This window comes from Phyllostomus hastatus, unplaced genomic scaffold, assembly GCF_019186645.2.
Source record: "Phyllostomus hastatus isolate PE091 unplaced genomic scaffold, TTU_PhHast_1.1 phas_scaffold_46, whole genome shotgun sequence".
NCBI classification, from domain to species: domain Eukaryota; kingdom Metazoa; phylum Chordata; class Mammalia; order Chiroptera; family Phyllostomidae; genus Phyllostomus; species Phyllostomus hastatus.
In genome coordinates, this window is record NW_025334032.1 from 12,436,583 (window position 1) to 12,451,756 (window position 15,174).

The following is a 15,174-nucleotide window of genomic DNA, read 5'->3' on the forward strand; positions in this document are numbered from 1 at the left end:
AGGGATTAAGAGAAATGCAAGACAATAGGAATCGTAATAATATCCGTATAATAGGAATACCAGAAGGAGAAGAAGAAGAGCAAGGGATAGAAAACCTATTTGAAAAAGTAATGAAGGAAAACTTCCCTAATTTGATGACAGAAAAAGTCACACAAATCCAGGAAACACAGAGAGTCCCAATCAAGAGGAACACAAAGAGGCCCACCTCAAGACACATCATAATTAAAATGGCAAAATTTCAAGACAAAGAGAGAATCTTAAAGGCAGCTAGGAAGAAACAGGAAGTAACATACAAGGGAGCCCCAATAAGGCTAACAGGTGACTTCTCAATGGAAACACACCAAGCCAGAAGGGGATGGCAAGAAATATTCCAAGTAATGAGAACCAGAAATCTGCAACCAAGGCTACTTTACCCAGAAAGGCTCTCAATCAAGATAGAAGGCCAAATAAGAAGCTTCCCAGACAAAAGAAGTCTAAAGGAATACACCTCCCCCAAACCAGCTCTGCAAGACATGCTAAAGGGACTGCTGTAAGGAAAGGAATGAAAAGAGAGGGAGAGAGAGGAACACACATACATAAAAGACAATGAATAAGTACCTATCAATAATAACCTTAAACATAAATGGATTAAATGCTCCAATCAAAAGACATAGAATAGCTGAATGGATAAGAAAGCATGACCCATACATACACTGCCTATAAGAGACCCACCTCAGGATAAAAGACTTGCACAAGTTGAAAGTGAAGGCCTGGAAACAAAATTTTTAAGCAAATGGACAGGAAAAAAAAAGCCGGGGTAGCAATACTTACATCAGACAAAATAGACTTTCAAAAAAGGGCCATAAAGAGAGACCCAGAAGGTCACTTCATAATACTAAAGGGAAGAATCCACCAAGAAGACATAAACATTGTAAATATATATGCACCCAACATAGGAGCACCCAAATCCATAAAGAAAATCTTAGATGACTTCAAGAAAGATATTGACAGCAACACAATTATAGTGGGGGATTTTAACACTCCACTATCAAAAATGGACAGATCTACCAAACAAAATATCAACAAAGATATTGTGGCATTGAACAGTACCCTAGATGAAATGGCCTTTACTGATATATACAGAGCCTTCCATCCCAAAAAAGCTAAATACACATTCTTTTCAAATATACATGGATCATTTTCAAAGATAGAGCACAAGATACGACACAAAACAAGCCTCAACAATTACAAGAAAATTGAAATCATACCAAGCATTTTATTGGACCACAAGGGATTGAAGCTAGAAACCAATCCCAAGAGAGGAAAAAAAAACCCAAAACGCCCAAAATCATGGACATTAAATAGCATGCTATTAAACAATGAATGGGTCAAGATTGAAATTAGGGAAGAAATCAAAAGGTTTCTGGAAACAAATGAAAACAAACTCACAACAACCCAAAACTTATGGGACACAGCCAAGGCAGTCCTGAGAGGGAAGTTCATAGTGATACAGGCCCATCTAAAAAAGTTAGAAACATTCCAAACAAACAACCTAACCCTACATCTACAAGAACTCGAGGGACAACAACAAAGAGAGCCCAGAGCAAGCAGAAGGAAGGAAATAACCAAGATTAGAGCAGAATCAAATGACATAGAGACTAAAAGCACAATTCTAAGGATCAATGAATCCAAGAGCTAGTTCTTTGAAAAGATAAACAAAATCAACAAGCCTTTAAGCAGACTCCCAAGAAAAAAAGAGAGAAGACCCAAATAAATACAATCAGAAATGAAAGAGGAGAGATTACAACAGATACCACAGAAATACAAAGGATTGTAAGAAATTACTACAAAGAACTGTATGCCAAGAAATTTGAAAACCTAGATGAAATGGACAACTTTCTAGAAAAATAGAATCTTCCAAAACTCGATGAAAAAGAAGCAGAACAAACCAATAACACGAAAAGAAATTGAAGCAGTAATCAAAAATCTCCCAACACACAAAAGCCCTGGACCAGATGGTTTCACAGGAGAATTCTACAAAGCACTTAAGGAAGAACTAACCCCTATCCTTCACAGACTATTCCAAAAAATCCAAAAAGATGGAAGACTCGCAAACTTTTTTTATGAGGCCAACATCATCCTAACTTCAAAACCAGATAAAGACACAACAAAAAAAGAAAACTTCAGACCAATATCGCTGATGAACATAGATGATAAAATCCCCAACAACATAGTGGCAAACCGCATCCAACAGTACAGTAAAAAGATCATACACCATGACTAAGTGGGATTCATCTCAGGGATGCAAGGATGGTACAATATTCGTAAATCAGTAAATGTAATACATCACATAAACAAAAGCAAAGACAAAAACCACATGATCATATCAATAGATGCAGAAAAAGCATTTGGTAAGGTACAGCACCCATTTACGATAAAAATACTCAGCAAAGTGGGAATAGAGGGAGCATTCCTCAACATAATAAAGGCCATATATGAGAGACCTACAGCCAACATCATACTCAATGGGCAAAAAGTAAAATCTTTTCTAGTAAGATCAGGAACAAGACAAGGCTGTCCACTTTCACTACTCCTATTCAGTATAGTACTAGAAGATTTAGCCACAGTTATCAGAAAAGAAAAAGAAATAAAAGGCATCCAAATCGGGAAAAAGAAAACAAAACTGTCACTGTTTGCAGATGACATGATAGTGTACATAGAAAATCCTATAGACTCGGGCAAAAAGCTGATTGACCTAATAAATGAATTTGGCAAAACAGTGGGATACAAAGTCAATATCCAGAAATCAAAGGCAGTTTTGTACACCAACAATGAAACAGCAGAAGCAGAAATAAAGAAAAAAAATCCCATTCAAGATAGCAAAAAGAAAAATAAAATACCTAATAATAAACCTAACCAAAGAGGTAAAAGACCTATATTCAGAAATCTACCTAACACTGAGGAAAGAAATTAAGGAAGACACAAACAAATGGAAACATATACTGTGTTCATGGATTGGAAGAACTAATATCATCAAAATGTCCATACTACCCATAGCAATTTACACATTCAATGCAATACCTATTAAAGTACCAATGGCTTATTTCACAGACGTAGGAAAAACACTTCAAAAATTTATATGGAACCATAAATGACCCCAAATAACTGCGGCAATTTTGAGAAAGAAGAGTAAAGTAGGAGGGATCACATTACTTGACACTAAACTATACTACAAGGCCACTGTAATCAAAACAGCCTGGTACTCGCATAAAAACAGGTACATGGATCAATGGAACAGTACAGAGAGCCCAGAAATAAACCCAAGTCTCTATGGTCAATTAATATTTGACAAGGAGGCAGCAACATAAAATGGAGTAAAAATAGCCTCTTCAGCAAATGGTGTTGGGAGAACTGGACAGCTAGGTGCAAAAAAATGTAACTCAAGCACCAACTTACACCTTATACAAAAATAAATTCAAGGTGGATAAAAGGCTTAAATATAAACTGTGACACCATTAAAGTCCTAAAGGAGAATGTAGGTAGGAAATCTCAGATACTTCACGCAGAAACTTTTTTACTGATATGTCCCCTAGAGCAAGAGACATAAAGGAAAGAATAAACAAATGGGACCTCATCAAAATAAAAAGCTTCTGCATGGCTAAAGAAAACAGTATCAAAATGAAAAGAAAACCACCTGTATGGGAAAACATATTTGCCAATGATACCTCAGACAAGGGTTTAATCTCCAAAATATATAAAGAACTTACACGACTACACTCTAAGACAAGGAATCCAATTAAAGAATGGGCAAAGGACTTGAACAGACACTTCTCCAAGGAAGACATACATAGGATTCAAAGACACATGAAACAATGTTCAATATCACTAGCTATCAGAGAGATGCAAATTAAAACCACAATGAGATACCACTTCACACCAGTCAGAATGGCCATCATAAACAAAGCAACAAACAACAAGTGTTGGAGATGTTGTGGAGAAAAGGGGACCCTTGTGCACTGTTGGTGGGACTGCAGACTGGTACAACCACTATGGAAAGCAGTATGGAACTTCCTCAGAAAACTAAAAGTGGATCTGCCTTTTGACCCAGCAATTCCACTGCTGGGACTAAAGAACACTAAAACACCAATCCAAACGAATCTATGCACCCCAATGTTCATAGCAGCACAATTTACAATGGCTAGGTGCTGGAAGCAACCTAGATGCCCATCAGTAAATGAATGGACCAAAAAACTATGGTACATTTACACAGTGGAATTCTATGCAGCAGAAAGAAGGAGCTCCTACCCTTTGCAACAGCTTGGATGGAGCTGGAAAGCATTATGCTAAGGGAAATAAGCCAGGCAGTAAAACACAAATACCATATGATCCCACCTTTAACAGGAACCTAAACAACAAAACAAAGAAACAAGCAAAATATAACCAAAGACACTGAAATAGAGGACGGGCTGACAGTGACCAGAGGGGAGAGAAGAGGGAATTTCAGGGGAGAACGGGAAGGGTTTACAGGAAGAAATTTAAAGGACACATGGACAAAAACTAGGGGGGTGGTAATGGATGGGAAGTAGGGAGGGTTGGATGGGTGGGCTGGATTTGAAGTAAAAGGGAGAAAAATGTACTTGAACAATGATTAAAATTTAAAAAAAGATCTTAATTTTGAAGTAGCCACCTTTTATCAGCCTGTTTTTTTAACGATTAAGGAGATTAAAAAGTTAATCTCCTGCCTTGATAACATTAAGATAATCTACTATATAACATTCTCAGGGTTTTCCAGTTTTTTTACATTTACACTTTCTGTACAGCTAGAATCGATCTTGGCTATGTTGTCAGATGTGTCAATTTCATTTTTTTATACAAATACCCAATTTTCTCATAATAATTTGTTGAAAATTTAACCATCTACTTCTGCAGCATCATTCTGGGTATGTGCACATACGTTCTTTCTATTGACCTGTTTATATATCTCTGTTCATATATTCCTGTTCATAGACACTGTTTTATTACTATAGTTTTATAATAATTCGTGAAACTTGTTAGATTGAGTCCTCCCACTTAGTTCTTCTTTTCTTGAATGCCTTAGCTATTCTTAGCCTTTTGTATTTTTATGTAAATTTTAGATTTAACTTATTAATTTCTACCAAAAGCCTATTTGAATTTGTAATAAATTATGTTGAGTATATAATTCAATTTGAAAAAATTGATATCTTTAAAACACTGAGTCTATCTAACCTGCATAAATATGAGCTATCTCTCCATGCACTTAAGCCATTGTTTATGCCTGTCAAAGAGGCTTTATAATTTCCTTTATAAATAATTTTATTTTAACAACTTTCAATTTTGTTATTGGATTCATTCCTATATGATATAATATGTAGTTCTGTAGTAGTAAAAGTTGTCTTTGTTTAAAAACAATAACATTATTAAAATTTTGTAGATAGTTTAATAAAAATTTACACTCATTTCATGCTTAATTTTAAACAAAAAATAATTCCTGCTATGATTCTCTTAGTTCCAGAACTGCATCCCATCAAATGTAGTCATGTTACTCTGAGGTTAATCAAATGACTTACGGAGGGTGAGAACCCCAGGACTGGACACCAATTGTATGTTGCATTCTATCCAAATTTGATTTAACATTGGACTTTATTGTATCATCAACACACTGAACGTTTTTTAAAGACCAAAAACTAAATGAACATGTTTCCATTAACTCAAACAAAATAAACCAGTGATGTCAAATTCTAATTTCCACACATATTGAAAGAAACATAAATTTCAAAAACAATGAGTTTCTGCTTTTTTACCCAACAATGATAAATGGTGGCAAGAATGTAGAAAAGCAAATCCTCTTATACAACTAATACCAGTTTTGTAAATTGCTGTAAACATTTTGCAGAAGAATTTAGCAATTCCTACCAAAATGTAATATGCTCATACCTGTTCTACTAGCAATTCTGCTATTAGAAAGGTACACCATGGACATATTCCTACATATGCACAAAGAGTATGGATGAGGATGCTCAATGCAGCTCAAGTGTTCAATCCACCTGAATGAGCTAAATGACAGAAGACACACACCATTTTATATTCGTATGAAGTGTGCTCATATACTTGAAAATAAAGTAGGAGTACAAAGCCAAAAGTATACTATATAAAGCCATGTGTATACTATAAACCCATTAGTATTTTTTTAAGATTAGATAGATAACATGCAATAGAGAGAGAGTGTATTAGGGTTCTGAGAGGAAAAGAATAAATGGGATTGATGGATGGAGGGATGAATAAACACACAGATGGGTTTTAGAGAGCAATGACTGTACATTCATGAAAATTTTCTGTAATGAAACACTGGAAACTGTTAAGAGTTGCCTCAAGTGAGGCAAACTAGGGAAATTTTGGTATAATCATCTACTCTTTCATGAAGTTTTAATTTTTTAACACTGTACATGACTTACTTTTTCAGTAATTAAATTATTGAATCTCATAAGTGATTAACACGAAAATTCTCATTAATCTTGTTTTCCTCTAGTCCAACCACTACCATCAACCTATCAGTACTTAAGCTTCTCTGCCATGCTGTTCCTAATTTTTAGAACATTTAGACTTCCATTTTACCAATTCACTTCATATCATTTCTGCGGATTCATTGAAACTGCCCCTCACCATGGTTCTTTATACATTCACAAATACTGTTCCTTCTCCTGAGTGTGTTCTGTTCCCTCTTTAATACTGAACACTTTTTAAAATTTTATTAATGTTTTTTCTTCTCATTTTTTATTGCTGTTCAAGTACAACTGTCTGCCTTTACTGCCCATCACACCCACCCACCCCAACAATCCCCACCTCCCGTCCTTAATCTTACCCACCTTAGGCTTTGTCTATGTGTCCTTTACACAAGTTCCTTAATGACTCTTCCTCCTTTACCCCCTATTACCCCTTCCCACCTCCCCTATGGCTACTGTCAGTTTGTTCTTTATTTCAATGTCTCTGGTTCTATTTTGCTTGCTTGTTTGTTTTGTTGATTAGGTTCCACTTATAGGTGGGATCATCTGGTATTTGTCTTTCACTGCCTGGCTTATTTAACTTAGCACAATGCTCTCTAGATCCATCCATGCTGTCACTAAGGGTAGGAACTCCCTCTTTCTTTATTCTGCATAGTATTCCATTGTGTAAATGTACCATAGTTTTTTTGATCCACTCATTTACTGATGGGCACTTAAGTTGTTTCCAACATTTAGCTATTGTAAATTGTGCTGCTATGAACATAGAGGTCTTTAGGTTCTTTTGAATTGGTATTTCAGGATTCTTAGGGTATAATCCCAGTAGTGGAATTGCTGGGTCAAAAGGCAGTTCCATTTTTAGTATTTTCAGGAAATTCCACACTTTTTTCCAAGGTGACTGCACCAGTCTGTATTTCCACCAAAAATTACTAGTCTAAACTTTTCTTCACAACCATGCCAGCACTTGATGTTTGTTGATTTGGTTATGATAGCCATTCTGACTGGTGTGAAGTGATATCTCACTGTGGTTTTAATTTGCATCTCTCTGATGGCTAGTGATGCTGAGTATCCTTTCATATGACTCTGGGCCCTCTGTATGTCCTGTATGGAGAAGTATCTGTTTAGGTTGTTTGCCCATTTTTTAATTGGATTTTTTTTCCAGGGGTGGAATCCAGGGAGTTCTTTATGTATTTTGGAGATCAAACCTTTGTCTGAGGTGTCATTTGCAAATATATTTTCCCATATAGTTGGTTCCCTTTTCATTATGATGCTATTTTCTTTAGCTGTGCAGAAGCTTTTTATTTTGATGAAGTCCCATTTGTTTATTCTTTCCTTTGGCCCTTGCTCTAGGGGATATATAGGTGAAAATATTGCTGTGTGGAATATCTGAGATTTTCCTACCTATGTTCTCTTCTAGCACTTTTATGGTGTCATGACTTATATTTAAGTCTTTTATTCACCTTGAGTTTATTTTTGTATATGGGGTAAGTTGGTGGTTAACTTTCATTTCTTTGCATGTAGCAGTCCAGATCTCCCAACACCATTTGTTGAAGAGGCTATTTTTACTCCATTTTATGTTTCTGCCCCATTTGTCAAATATTAATTGACCATAGAGACTTGGGTTTATTTCTGGGCTCTCTATTCCATTCCATTGATCTATGTGTCTGTTCTTTTGCCAGTACCAGACTGGTTTGATTAGTGTGGGCTTGTAAAATAATTTAATGTTGGGTATTGTGATCCCCCTTACTTTGCTCTTCTTTCTCAAAATTGATGAGGCTATTTGGGGTCATTTATGGTTCCGTATAAATTTTCAAAATGTTTGTTCTATATCTGTGAAATATGTCATTGGTATTTTAATAGAGATTGTGTTGAATCTATAAAATGCTGTAGGTAGTGAGTACATTTTGATGATGTTAATTCTCCCATTCCATGAACACAATATAAACTTCCATTTATTTGAGCCTCCCTTAATTTCTTTCTTCAGCATTGTATAGTTTTCTGAGTACTGGTCTTTTACCTCCTTGGATAGGTTTATTCCTAGGTGCTTTATTTTTCTTGTTGCTGTAGAAAATGGAAGTTTTTACTGATTTCTGATTCTGATATTTCATTGTTGGTGTACAAAAATACCTTCAATTTCTGAATATTACCTTTGTCTCTTGCTGTTTTACTAAATTAGCTTATTAAGTTGAATAGTTTTTTGGTGGAATGTATAGGTTTTTCTGTGTACACTATCATGTCACCTGCAAACAATGACAGTTTTACTTCCTCCTTTCCAGTTTGGATGCCTTTTATTTCTTTTTCTTGTCTGATTGCTGTGGCTAGGACTTCCAATACTATGTTGAATAGAAGTGGTGAAAGCAGACATCCTTGTCTTGTTCCTGATCCAGTGAGAAAGCTTTTAGTTTGTGCTCATTGAGTATGATGCTGGCTGTAGGTTTCTCATATATGGCCTTTATTATGTTGAGGTATGCTACCTCTTCTCTAACTTTGCTAAATGTTTTTATCATTAATGGGTGCCATACTTTATCAAATGTTTTTTCTGCATCTATTGATATGATCATGTGATTTTTATATTTTCTTTTGTTTACATGATATATTATGTTTATTGACTTGCAAATATTGTTCCATCCTTGTGTCTCTAGGATCAGTCCCACTTAATCATGGTGTATGATCTTTATAATGTATTTCTGGATGTGGTTTGCTAATATTGTGTTGAGAATTTTAGCATCTATCTTAATCAGTGATATCAACCTATAGTTTTCTTTATTTGTTGTGTCTTTATCTGGTTTTGGGATTAATATGTGGCTGACTTTATAAAAAGAATTAGAATTTTTCCCTCTTCTTGGACTTTTTTGGAATAGTCTGTGAGGGACAGGGGTTAGCTCTTCTTTAATTTTTTTTTTAATTCTCTTGTGAACCCATGTAGTCCAGGCCTTTTGTGTGCCAGAAGTTTTTTGATTACTGCTTCAATTTTGCCAGGTGTTACTGGTGTGTTCAGGCTTTCTGCTTCTTCTTCATTCAGTTATAGAAAATTATATTGTTCTAGAAATTTGTCCATTTCACCTAGGATTTCAAATTTCTTGGCATACAGTTCATAGTAATTTCTTACAATCCTTTGTATTTCTGTGGTATCTGTTGTAATCTCTCCTCTTTCTTTTCTGTCTGTGTTTATTTGGGTCTTCTCTCTTTTTTTTCTTGGTGAGTCTGCTTAAAGGCTTGTTGGTTTTGTTTATCCTTTTAAAGAACCAGTTCCTGGATTTATTGATCCTAAGAATTGTTCTTTTAGTCTCTATGTCATTTAATTCTTTTCTGATATTGGTTATTTACTTCCTTATACTCTCTCTGGGTTTTGTCTGTTATTGTTCTTCCAGTTCTTGTAGATGTATGGTTAGGTTGTTTATTTGAAGTGTTTCTATCTTTTTTACATACACCTGTATCACTATGAACTTCCCTCTCAGGACTGCCTTTGCTGTGTCCCATAAGTCTTGGGTTGTTGTGAGTTCATTTTTATTTGTTTTCCAGAAACTTATTGATTTCTTACTTGATCTCATTCTTAACCCATTCATTGTTTAATAGCATGCTATTCAATATCCATGAATTCAATTGTTTTCAAGTTTTTTTCCTGGAATTTGGTTTCTAGTTTCAGGCCCTTGTAGCCTGAGAAAATGCTTGATATGGTTATAATTTTATTGAATTTGTTGAGTCTTGTTTTGTGTCCTTTCATGTGGTCTATCTTTGAAAATATTCCATGTACATTTGAAAAGAATGTGAACTTTGCTTCTTTGGGATGAAGGTTCCATATATATCAGTTAAGTCCATTTGATCTAGGGCATTGGTCGATGCCACAATATCCCTGTTGATATTTTATTTGGAAGATCTGTCCATTTTTGGCAGTGGACTGTTAAATTCTCCTAAGTGCGTTGCTGTCTATGTCTTTCTTGAAGTCTTCCAAGATTTTCCTTATATATTTGGGTGCTCCTATGTTGGGTGCATATATGTTTATATTGTTTATATCTTCTTGATTGATTCTTCCCTTGAGTATTACAAAGTGTCCTTCAGTGTCTCTTCCTATAGCCTTTGTTTTGAAGTCCATTTTGTCTGATATAAGTATTGCTACATTGGCTTTTTTCCTGTCCATTTGCTTGGAATACTTTTTTCCAACACTTCACTTTCAGTATGTGTAGGTCTTTTGTTCTGAGGTGGGTCTCCTGCAGGTAGCATATGTGTGGGTCATCTTTTCTTATATATTCAGGTACCCTGTCTTTTGACAGGAGCATTTAATCCATTTACATTTAAGGTTATTATAGATAGGTGCTTAGTAATTGTCATTTTATTCCCCTTGTACCTGTGCTCCTCTTTCTTTCACTGTTTTTTCCCCTCTTCTTAAAGCAGTCCCTTTAGCATATCTAGCAGTGGTGGTTCATTGGAAGTATATTCTTTTAGCCTTCTTTTGTCTGGGCAGCTCCTTGTTTGACCTTTCATTTTAATAGAGAGGCTTGCTTGGTAGAGGAATCTTGGTTGTGGCCCTTTGCTTTTCATTACTTGTAATATTTCTTTTGATTTCCTCCTGGTTTGTAGTGTTTCCATTGAGAAGTCAGCTGCTAGTCTTATCGGGGCTCCCTGGTATGTTACTTCTTGTTTCTCTCTTGCTGCATTTATGATTCTCTCTTTGTCTTTGAATTTTGCCATTTTAATTATGATGTGTGTTGGAGTGGGCCTCTTTGGGTTTCTCTTGATTGGGACCCTGTCTGCTTCCTGGATTTGTGTGACTTTTTCTCTCACCAAATTAGGAAAGTTTTTCATTATCACTGTTTCAAACAGGTTTTCTATCCCTTGCTCTTCTTCTTCTGGTATCTCTATTATATGGATATCATTATATTTCATGTTGTCCTGCAGCTCCTTTAACATATCTTCATTCTTTTTGAGTCTTTTTTCCTTTTCTTGCTCTCTGAGAGTTTTTTCTACCTTGTTCTCCAGCTCACTAACTCAATCTTCTGCTTCATCAAACCTGTTATGAATCCCTCTACTGTGTATTTAAGTTCAGAAATTGTATTATTCATTTCCTCTTGGCTCTTGTTGATAGTTTCTATGTCCTTTTTTATGCTGACATAGTTTGCAGTGAGTTCATTGTAGTTTCCCTGTAGTTTTTGGCAATTCTCAGTGAGCTCATTGAGCTTCCTTATAATCATTGTTTTGAACTCAATATCTGATTGTTTACTTGCCTCTATTTCATTTAGCATTCTTTTTGAGGATTCCTCCTTTCCATTTATTTTAGGGTTGTTTCTTTGTCTTCCCATTATTTGGGAGACTATTCTTGTTTGCCTCTGCTTCTTAAATTGATCTATTTTGACTCCCTGAGTTTGTGGTGTGAACTTCTATGGTAGGAGATCTGTGAGATTCAGTGACACAGTCTTCTTGTTCTCCTGAACTTGACACTCTTAGGATGCCCTTTATGCCATTTATGTTGGCTCTCTGGATGTAATTGAGATTTGATTGTGGTTGGGTTGTTCTTTGGTGGGTCCTTCCCTCCAGCTGGTTAACCGAGGTTCACTCCACCCACCACATCTTCTATTCTGTTGTGCAGGTGCTGCTAGAACAAAACCACAAAGCCGAGGGAACAAACCAACATCCTCAATAATATCTCTCTGCCCCCTGCCATCCCACTATTAACAGCAAATGAACCAGTATTAATAAGGGTGTAAAGAGGTTTTAGAGAAATAAAGTATAGTATAAAATCCAGTCACTTAATGTGCATAAACTTGATGGACCAGAAATGAGTATTACAAAGTGATACAAGAAAGAAAACGTCACTAGTCATGGGAAAGACCACATTGGATTTTGTCTCAGTAGCCTCTATAATTACCACTGTTTTTCCTTTCTGGACCCACCTCTGGTGATATCAGATGTTGACCCCATCTCACCTTAGGCAGCTTGCTCTGAGACTTCCAGTGATCTACTGTCTATGACTATCTACTTCAGTTGTCATTCTGCACTTAGCAGTCAGGCTTAAGACCCATAGGGTGGGGCAGAATCATTCATGGGGTTGGAGCTATTGTTTCCCCTCAGGCTGCTGCTGCTTAGAGGGGAATGTTCTGCTAGAGCAAGATGGCTGCTGCCATATGGGGTATGACTCGGCACCAGGATTCTGGCACTACTCTCTGAATTCTCTCCCCAAAGCTTCCATCCTCAGTCTCTCCTCGGACATCTCCAGCCCACTCTTCCCCATCTTTGCTAGAATCCCAGGTAAGTGGCTTCAAATCAAAATTTGTGTGTTAGCCCTTTAAACAGCTCTTTGCATTTCCAGCCAGCTGTTGGTCTCTGGCAGGGAGCAATCCTACTGCTTTTAGTTGCTGGCTGTACTATATGTACCTTTTGGGCTCTGGTGCTGTAGGCTGAGTATCCCAGCTTAGGGTTTATATCCCACACTTCTCAGGGGGATCCAACCAGTTGCTTAACTATCCCTCTGGCATCACCTGTGGGAACCCAGCCAGCCCTCTCAAGTCTTCATCACACTCCTTACCAGACAGGTTGCGCTGAAGGTGATTCTTCTATCTGTCCAAGGTTATAAGGCTTCTTTCTCACTATTATTCACTTGTTTGTTCTGGGTGATTTCTCCACAGTTTAGTTGTAATTCTAGGTGGTCCTGGGAGGAGGTTAGTGTGGCTTCCATTTACTCCTTCACCATCTTGCCTCTAACATAATACTGAACTCTTATTCATCCTTTAAGACTTTTATCACCAGTTGTGTGAGAATTGCCAGTAGTTAGTCCTTCTCCCAGTCTTCCCTCTTCTTTTGCACCTAGAATTATAGTGACAGCCATTTTGGATAATAACTGTTTATTTTCATCTCTATCTCTCTTATTCCAACTCTAGATACAGATTCTGAATTAGGCTTTGACATGTTCACCCTAACATCTGACAAAATGCTTTATCCTATTGACTCTGTTTGAGCTTCAAAATTATGTGTACAAGCACCTAAAAAGTCAAAATCCTGGAGACTTATGGGCCAGAAATCTTGACTTTCAAACATATCCATGAGGGCTTATTAGACTTAATTCAACATAAAAACTCTTAGTTTGGTAAATATCTGAACTTTCTGTTGACCATAAATATTTCAAATCCCCTAGTGCTATTGTAATCACCTATTTTCTTCAATATTATTGCAATCTTCTCATCAGTTGCCTTTGTATTTTCCTTCTTTGAAGCTATTATTTATTGAGAATATACTATGTGGCAGATGATCTACTGAAAACCTTGTGTAAACAAGCTCTAATCTTCATAATCCTACAAAGTAAATATTGCCTTTTCTGTTTTTAGTTTGGAAAGCTGAACCAGACCGAGATTCATTAATTTGTCCAGGTGGTTGCAGTGAAATTAGCTCTGCCTGATCCATGTGTGTTCTTTCTACTCCAACCTGCTGGCTCTCCTGAGACTTGGCATCACCTCCTACAGGAGCACCACAGAATCCCACCACTGTCAGATTTCTTTGATGTGCCCCTCTCTGTCTACTTTGTGGGTTACTTTTTTTACCTCCTATCTCTTCAGGTGGAGTTTCTAAGTGTAGAATTCCCTCTAAAGTCAAACTTTTCTCTCTGGCTTCAATTATAGTTTCTAGATCAGCAATTTTCAACCTTTTTCATCCTGTAGCACAAATAAACTAATTACTAAAGTTCTGAAGCATACAAAAATATATTTTCTGCTGATCTGAAAAAAATAGGTATAAATTTTATTTATTCACACCAGATGGTTATTGTTGTATTGGCTGTTGTCATTTACTTATTTGACAATCTAAGGTAAAAGAGGTCAGTGCCCCTGACTAAATAGTAAGGCATTGTTTGTTTTAAAAGTTCTTGTAGCACAGCAGTTGAAAATTGTTGTTCTAGAAGATAACTCCTGTTATCTATGTTAAAAATATTTATAGTTTTATTGTTTTGAATAAGTGATTTTTAAAAATCTGTACATTCTTGAATATCATTTTTCTTTTTCTCCTAAAACCATTTAGCTCAGACTTTCCCAGCCTTAGCTCTAAGGACATTTTGGACCAGATAACTCTTTGTGGTGGTGAGTCACTTGTGCATTACAGGATATATACCCACTAGATGCCTGTAGCTTTCCTTGCCCCTTGTTGAGACAACCAAAATGTTCCCAGACATTCCAAAATATCCCATGTGTGGGTGTGCATAAATGTGTCTAATATCTCCCCACTTGAAAATCATTGAATTTTTCTCTGGCTGGTGTGTCTCAATGGACTGAGGGCCAGACATCGAGGCAAGGGATCACTGGTTCCATTCCCAGTCTAGGGCGCATGCCTGGCTTGCAGGCCAGGTCCCCAGTGGGGGACTCACAAGATGTAACCACACATTGATGTTTCTCTCCCTCTCTTTCTCCCTCCTTTCCCCTCCTCTCTAAACAAACAAACAAACAAACAAATAAATAAATCTTAAAAAGAGAAAATTATTGAATTTTAACTGAATGTCCCACCAGCCCATTTGACCAAATTTAAACTCATAGTCTTCTCCAAAACCTCTCCTCCTCATTTCCTAATATCTATTACTGGGCTAAATTTTCTTCAGTCATTCAAGCTCAAAATCTCTATACTATTTATTTTGGCTTCAGCTCTTACTCCAAGTCTCCCACATCCAACCATCACTAAGACACATTGCATTGACTTTAACCCC